This window comes from Lygodium microphyllum, chromosome 12 (genome assembly GCF_053477565.2).
Source record: "Lygodium microphyllum isolate KBCC chromosome 12, Lygodium_microphyllum_v1.1.10, whole genome shotgun sequence".
In the NCBI taxonomy this organism is placed as follows: Eukaryota; Viridiplantae; Streptophyta; class Polypodiopsida; order Schizaeales; family Lygodiaceae; genus Lygodium; species Lygodium microphyllum.
Window position 1 is genome coordinate 20,928,140 of NC_141146.1, and position 9,054 is coordinate 20,937,193.

Consider the following 9,054-nt stretch of genomic DNA (forward strand, 5'->3'; position numbering starts at 1 on the left):
TAGTCATGATTAGGATCATTTTCTAAAGGCAACACTTAGGGCTCTAGCAAAAGTCCAAGAAATCTCCTAAATCCCTTGAAAAAGACCACAAATCTTGGGGTAGTAACTTGACTTTGGATATGGACTTGGAGGATGATAGTAGTAATGACGAGGAGGATTTGAATGAGGATGATAGGAAGAAGCCCTCAAAGTTCAAAAGGAAAGACAAGGGCAAGAAATCTTGAGATGATACTCACAAATTTGTTGCAAAGACCATCTAGTACTCCAAGTATAATTTAGGCCACTTGGTAGGTAGATTGCAGTCTCAATTAGTGGTGGTGTAGCATTTGCAAAACTTTTACTCATAATATGGGCATGTATGAGTATAATACACACAATTTGATGGCCAACATTTGAGGCTAGCAAGGCATGGGTATGAATGCACCTACCAATTGGAATTCCTCAAGGCTGTCTAGATTGTTTGTACTAGTAGTTACTTAGCTAGAATTTTTTACCTTTGGCATGGACCAAGATGATCAAGGACTAGGACCAAAGAGCCCCTTTATTATCAAGGAAACAATACTTCTTTTGCATGCAAGAAGGCCACTAGTGGGTGGAACATTTGGAGGCACAAGCTTATTATGCTAAGAGGTGGTGTTGGAATAACTCCCTGGCGTGGGCTGTGAATGTGATCACTCGTTCTTGGAAAAGAGTGAAGTAAGTCTTGGACAAACCAGTAGGAGTATCGTTGTTAGATCAAGAAGCGATTCAACACCATGTGGTGGAATGGTATGCAATGGCTTTGGTCACTATGGCTGATCCATAGGAGGGCATCCATCTTCAAGCAGATGATCGATTGCATTAGAAAGGAGCAAGAGCAAGAGAGAGAGAGTCACACAATGTGGGAACTCCAATGGTCACAATGTGTGATCGGCCTTCCCTTTATTCAAATGTCATTGAAAGAATAAAGAATGAAGTGACAGTGATAGGTGCCCGCTGCTTGCAATGTGCAGGCCGCAGGTACTATCAATGTAGTAATACACGGGTGGCTAGGCAAAGGCACCTTTACCCCCAACAACCTCCCACTTAAAGGTGAATTTTCCTCGTTGGATTGAAAAGAAAAAAAGAAAAGACAGTACAACATATACATAGATACAATAGGATGAGGAAAGATGTCATCTCATCCAATGCCCAACCTCCTAAGAAAGGCAAAGCGCTCTATAGAGAGGCTTTTTGTGAGCAAATATGCAAGATTCTGGTTAGTTGAGATCTTGACGAGGTTAATAGACCTATCCTCAATGACCTCATGAATGAAGTGATGCCTCACCTTAATGTGTTTTGTCTTTGCATGGAAGATTAGATTCTTGGCTAACTGGATAGTACTCATAGAATCCAAATGTAGTGTAGGGATAGCATCTGCAATATCGAGGTCAACAACCAAATGACCCAACTCAATGGCCTCCTTGCAAGCCTTAGTGATTGCAATATACTCGGCCTCTGGTAGTAGAAAGGGCCATGCATTTCTGCACCCTTGACATCCATGAAACAACACCTCCAGCAAAAGTGAACACATAGCTAGAAGTGGACTTCCTACTATTTGCATGTCCTGTGTAGTTAGAGTCAGTGTATTCCATGACTCCTATATCCTGGCTGCCATAACATATGCAGATATCAGCAACAGTGCCCTCTAGGTACCTCATGATACCCTTCACGGTATCCCAATGCATCTTGCCAAGTGTAGCCATATAGCGTGCCACAACACCAATGGCAAATGTAATATCTAGACATGTGGCTATCATGACATACATAAGATTGTCCACTGTAGATGCATAGGGAATCTTGGCCATCTTGGCCCTTTGCTCATCTGTTTTCGGACAATTGGCTTGTGATACCTTCATATGAGAAGGCAATGGACAACCAATAGGCTTTACATCCTGTATACGGAAGCGCTTAAGGACTTTATGGATATAATCCTTCTATGATAGATAGAGTAGTCCCTGAGACTTGTCACACATAATGCACATACCAAGTATTTGAGAGGCCTGTCCTAGATCTTTCATCTCAAAGCTCTTCTTGAGCTGAGCCTTAAGAGCATTTAGCTCATCATGAGCTTTCCCTACTAAAAGCATGTCATCCACATAGAGTACCAAAATTAGTAATGAACCATCACGAGCTTTCTTTGTGTACAAGCATGGATCCATAGCACTACAATTGTAGCCTTGTGATTGCATGAATGCATCAAATTTGTGGTACCATTCCTTGGGTTCCTTCTTCAAGCCATAAAGACTCTTCCTCAATCTGCACACTAGGTGTTCCTTGCTAGGCTTTGCAAAGCCCTTAGGCTGCTCCATGTATATCTCATCATGCAAGTCTCCATATAAGAAAGCCGTCTTGTCATCCAAGTGATACAAGTCCAAGTCAAGCTGGGTAGCCAAAGCCAAGACTAAGCATAGGGTGGTCATCTTAACCACAAGAGAGAAGACCTCATTAAAGTCAATAGCTTGCTCCTGCTTAAAACCCTTTGCTACCAATTCGGTCTTGTATGCCGGCCTAGGGTGTCCAAGGGTACTTTTGAACTTGTACACCCACTTGCAAGGCAAAGCCCTCTTGCCACTAGGTAAGGAAACCAAATCCCATGTATGATTCTTATGCAATGAGTCAATCTCAGAGTACATAGTTCTCTCCCAAGAGTGATTGTCACCCCTGCGTATAGCCTCATTATAGGTGAGAGGCTCTTCTACATTTGTAAACCAAGACATAATTTATGGAGGGCTCATAGCAGTTATTAGGAGGTTATCAATCTCTAGTAGAACACCTCAATGCAGGATGTGTTGTGCTTGTCCAACATCCTATCTAACATCCTTGCCATGAGGATCGCGGGTTCTATTGGTGCATGCTATCTAGCTAGCTATGCGGGAGCATGAGGCTTCTCTTGACAGATAACCCTGCATATCTCAACAACTTTCTTAGGCTGCATATGTAGTTTGTCCTCAAGGAACACAACATCATGGGATGCGGATCACTTTTCGCACCTGCGGATCCCAAAGACGATATCCCATCTCACCTGCATCTCCATAGCCGAGAAAAATGCATTTCACACTTTTAGGATCCAGCTTATTGTGTTTGTTCATGGGCACATGGCAGAAGGCCTCACATCCAAAGACACGCAAATGAGCATATGAGGGAGGCTTTCCTTGTTGAGAGATCAAATGATGTATGCCCATAGAGGTTGGATGTGTGCCCAAAAGAGGCTTGCCCATAAGTGGCTTTGTATGAGAGAGAAACAATGATGTATGCTCTAGGAAGAGATGTCTAAAGTCCCATAAGCACAAGAGGAAAAGTGGTACTATCACAAAGCTATAAAGGCATGTACTTCACACTCATTTCAATGCAATGGAACTATCAGGTTGAATTACTCAAGATTGTCTTTATGAGTCCAAGCTAATCTATCTTGAAACCTAATTTACTTGAGTTACAATCTCTCATTTTGATAATGTATCGTGTGTTTGATTTGTGTCCACCATAGCTAACTAGCTCTAGATCTATGTTTGTTAACATGGTATCAGAGCTATGACTGAGCTAGATAGCTAGTGAGCATAGCTTCCTAACATTCCCTTCTTCCTTGCATATTCTAAATCCTTTCCATCTCGTTCTTCTCCTTGTACACGCCTCCCTCTATTCCAATTTTTCAAGCCAACATCCAGTGCTGTATATGAAGTAAAGAAGCTCGAGAAAGAAGGTGCTGTGGTGCTGCTCAAGAAGCTCGGTTTGGAATTCACATTAGAGGTATTAAGGTTCATTGCTTATTTCAAAAGCTGTCACTTGGAAGAATAAGAAGAGGGGCCTGCTTAAGGCCAAGCTGAGGGCTTGCAAGCAAGGGCTTTGCTTTGAAGAAAAAGGAAAGGGTGTGCTTTTTGGTTTGATAGAGAAGAGAAAGAAGAAGAGGGTGTAATAGATAGATAAGCATCGAGTTTCAGTCTTGCAGAGCCTCATCATCAACGACAAGAAGATCAAGGCTCAATTCTGGGACACAGCAGGCTAGGAGGTCCAGTTTCGGAGAAGGAAATCTGAAGTATCCTCAGGAAACGCTATAGCCCGCACTTGTATGGATTCATTAGTAGATCTTGTATAGATGATCACAGGAGTACCATCTTCGAGGAAAGATGCAGAGCCTGTTTAAACACCTCGAATGTCGTACCATTGGTCAAGCTCCATTGCGCATATCATGTCATTCATTTGCCCTTGCCCTATCGCGAGATGTGCCAGCACTCACCCGCGAGCAGCCATGACAGTCAAGTGTCGAAATGGAGGTTGCAACAAGCATGACAAAGGCCATGCCAATCCCATCAAGTGCTCCAACTACGGCCATTGCTGCCCCAAGGACAAGGCCGTGAAGTGCTTCCTTGTCAGGAACATCGTCGAGCAAGCTACAGTTCGAGATGTCTAGGAGGCGCGCATCTATGATGGCTACACCCTCCCAACGTTGTATGCCAAGATGCAGTATTGTGTCTTGTGCGCCATCCACTCTCACGTCATGCAAGTGTGGTCTCGTATTGCTCAGAGAGTCAGGGAGCCTCCACTGTAGTTCAGGCGAAAGGAGGACATGAAGCCCCAAAACCCTCGTGGGAATATTCATGCTGCTAGGAAATATGACTTGGCGGGGCTGGAAATGATCTATTCTAGAAGTATGCACAGAATTCCCTGCCTCCACACAACATTTCGTGATGGTATTATCAAGCTTGATTCACATTATTTGAATTTTGGGCATTCATCGACCTTTGGGAAGTTATATCTTATTGTTTTTGCACGGCTAATCCTTTTGAGTGATTGCCCAAATACACCTCTTGCCCAAGCAAGGATATATAAGAGAGGTCATAGTTATGGTGAAGAAATTGTCGATGGTCAAAGATGTAACTATGAGGTGGATCATTTTGATAATGTATCGTGTGTTTGATTTGCATCCACCATAGCTAACTAGCCCTAGATTCGTGTTTGTTAACATGCTGTCCATACCTCCTTTGCAACTTGGAAGTTAATCCCATTGCAAGGTGACTTGTTTATGAGATGCATGGCAGTAGAGACTGCCTCAACCCAAAAATGTTGTGGTAAGCCTACTTGGCTAAGCATACTGCAAACCCTCTCCTGGATAGTCCTATTCATACGCTCAGTCATACCATTTTTGAGAGGGGTGTAAGGGACAGTCAGTTGATGCTTAATATCCTGCTCGTCACAAAATAGCTCAAAGGCACGCGAGACGTACTCACCCCCATTATCGGTCCTTAGGCATTTCAACCTATGCCTAGACTGATTCTCAGTGAGAGAGCAAGCCAACGCTGAAAGATAGCCAGGACATTGGATTTCTGCTTTATGGGATAAGCCAAACCCTTACATGAATAATCGTCAAAAAATGTGACAAAGTACTTTGCATCTCCTAATGACTGACACGGCATGGGTCCACATACATCTGAATGTACAAGAGCCAAAGGCTCACCCATGTGTGGAATACCAGACTTTTTATGCGAATTCCTAGTCTGCTTGCCATCTAAACAATGATCACATGACTCAAAATGCGAGTAGTCAAAAGACGGAAGATACTGCAAAAAACATTAATCATTTTCATTCCCTTAAGCGACATATGCCCAAGACGAGCATGCCAGAGAGATACATGTTGGATAGAACCCACTGACAAAACATGGTAAATAGTACCAAATACAACCAAGGGGTAGAGGCTGCCAAACTTGGCACCTCTTGTAATAACAAGCCTGCCACGAGTTAACTTCCATGCAAAATCACCAAAGCATATATGATAACATACATGATCAAGCTACACAACAGGCATAAAGCTTTTAGTCAGGGTGGGTACATGGCGTACATTATGCAAAACAAAAGTGTTACCAGAGGGAAATTGTAGAGTGACATCACCAATGCCAACAATAGCAAGAGTTTGATCATCACCTAAGCGCATAGTACTAGATACACTGCGATAGGTATGAAACCACTCATGGTAGGGGGTCACATGAAAAGACGAACCCGAATCCAAGAGCCAACACTGTGCATGCATAGACTAAGCAGCTGAGAGGCATCTGAAGAGGTTGCTAAGATGTATTCACCACCCGGACTCCTCAGGCTGCATGACATTTATCTCCTCAATCTTTACACTGGACTTTGCAGGTATAATACTACGATCATTGGATTTCTCCTACACTTTTTCTTTTCCCTTTTCTTTGTACTTGTCATTGCGTATCTTATGGCACTGCGGATATATATGTCTTGCTTTCCCACAATAATGGCATGCAAGATCATACTTACGTCCCCACGAGACTTGCTGTGTCCACATGACTTAGACTGGGACTTTTGAGAGTCCTTCCCATGACGATCATTATCTTTCTTGCCACTTTTGCCACCTCTAACGGATAAAGCACATGAGCTGCAGGAAACATCATTGTTTTTCTTGTTAATTTCTTCAGTCAAAAGAGCACTCTCTACATCTTTCAATTTCAGTCCATCAAGTTTGTTGATACAAATCACAGTGCGAGATACATCCCAAGACTCAAGTAAAGTGCCAAAGCAGAAACAAAGGATGCAAATTATCTTGAAACTCAATACCTTGTTGAAGCAATTCTTCATGATAGAAGGAAATTGGCTAAAGTGAGCAGACAATGGGGTCCCCTCCATGCGGAGGTCCATCAATTGTTTAAGCTAATACATTTGTGAAGCATGGCTCTGCTTTGCATAAAGTTCTTGAATCTTTTCCCATAGATTCCATGCAGTCTGATCTTCATCGTCAACAACATTATTGTGAACCTCTTCAGAGAATGATAAAATGATAGTGGACTTGCATACTGCATCTAAATCAACCTAGTCATCATCATCCATGTTCTCCAGTTTAATACCTTTGTTTCTTAGTTGCTTAATCTGCAATTTTTGCACCAAAACTTGCCATATTTGAGAATTTCAGTAGCCATAGTTGGTGCCATCTAGCTTGGCAATGTTAAAAAAACCTGTATCTTTGAGATGACTAGCCATAATGAGTCAAACACAGAGGTAGACTATGCAAAAAATAACATGCTATAATAAGTAATAAACATGACAAAACCACTATCAAAACAAGTTGAAAATAAGAGAAACTACTAAAATGACTAGTTGGCCACCAAATAGTACCAAAAAGACATGATTAAGCTCAGTAAATACATCATAGTGTCTGCATAAAACAACTTGCTATAATAAATCACAGCAGTGAGAAAAAGAGAGTAAACAATGAGCTAATAGTGATCCAAAGTCAAATATGACTGTCAGATTAGATCCTGCATGAAGCAAGCATGTAACAAACATTGTAGCACCCAAGAACCATGAGGCAAACATCCAAATGCGTTAGAGCAATTGATGTTAGAATTTTTGCTGTGGTAGGAGATGGAGTTTGAAGCCCAATTATAGAAAGTGATGACTAGAGGCACAAAAGATGAATCGGCTATAGTCTATCTTGGTTATGGAGAAACCAAGATGGTTAAAATCAATGCTCACCTAGAGCAAAATATCATAAAGAGCTGATTGCACTTTTAACATTGTTTAATTATGTTTTTGACTAGGACTATGGGGACATGAAGGGATTAGACCCTAGATTTAGCAACATTGCATTCCCCTCAAGCTTGATGATGTTCCAATTAAATTTAATGATATTGGATGAATTCACATACTTCATGTGGCAAAATTTGTCAAGAAGGAATTGCATTATCTACTTCAGGTTGGATTTATTACTCTTGTGGATTGGACGGAGTGGATTTCCACAATAGTCATCATCCCCAAAAAGAATAAAAAACTTTGATTTTGTGTAGATTGCTACAAGTTGAATGAAGCCACCATTATAGATCCATTTCCCGTTGTTTATCTAGAACACCATATTGGGGAATATGGGAGTTTCCCATAAGTTTGGGACACGTGGTCAAATCTTTGGATTTGTCATAACTTGAACACTATAACTCCAAATCGAGCGCTCTATAGCTCAATAGATTCCATTTTTCAAGCGCTTTCCAATGATAGGTCACATCATATGGTTTTGAGAAAGTTATGGGCATGTTATCCGGGTGCCACCTTTTTAGTATTCAAAAAATGGGAATTCAGAGATTCCCAAACTCCCTAATATTGTGTTCTAGAGAACATTTTGAATGAGGTAGCAAGGCATGAAATGTAGTCCTTGAAGTTTTTAGTGGCTATATCAAGTTGTTGGTAATTTTTAATGATATTCTTATTTATAGCATGGAGGGGTATCACACATACATGAGAATGGTATTTGATATCCTTTGAAAGCACCAACTCTTTACCAAGAAAAGCATGTGGTCATTCATTGAAATGAAAGCAGAGTACTTGGGTACACATTGTGAGTGAACAGGGAATCAAGACTGATCTAAAGAAAATTCAAATGTATCAAAGACCTATCACCACCAATACTAGACTTATAGGTTTTCTTATCATTCTATCAAAAACTCATTAAAGATTATGCCAAGATTACAACGCCACTTACGAATAGGCTAAAGGTTGAGCATCCCTTGGGATGCTATAGGGAAAAAAGAGCTTCAATGACATCAAGGAATTTCTCACCTCAATCCGAATATTGGTTTATTTGGGCTTCTCCAAGGAGGTCCATATCCAGTGTGATGCAACTGGAAGAGTGACCAATGTAGTACTACTTCAAGTTTACAGTGTTATAGTCTTTGAGAGTCACGAGCTAAGTGAGAGGGAGATGCAAATGAATGTCTATGAGCAAGAAATGTTGCCCATACTTCACGTCATCAAGAAATGGCATCACAATCTTTACGACAACCACTTTAGAGTTAATACTAATCATAGAGTTCTCAAATATTCACTCTCCCAAACAAATCTCACTCCATAGCAAAGAAGATGGTTGATTACTATTTATGATTTTGACATATCACATACAAGAGATAAAGATAATGTGGTTGTAGGTTTTCTTTCAAAAATATGAGCATGCATAATCTCTTTTGTCATGGATTTATATAATAGTAATTGGATCAAGGAGTTACAAGAGGCTTATCTTTTGGATGACGAATATCTCACATG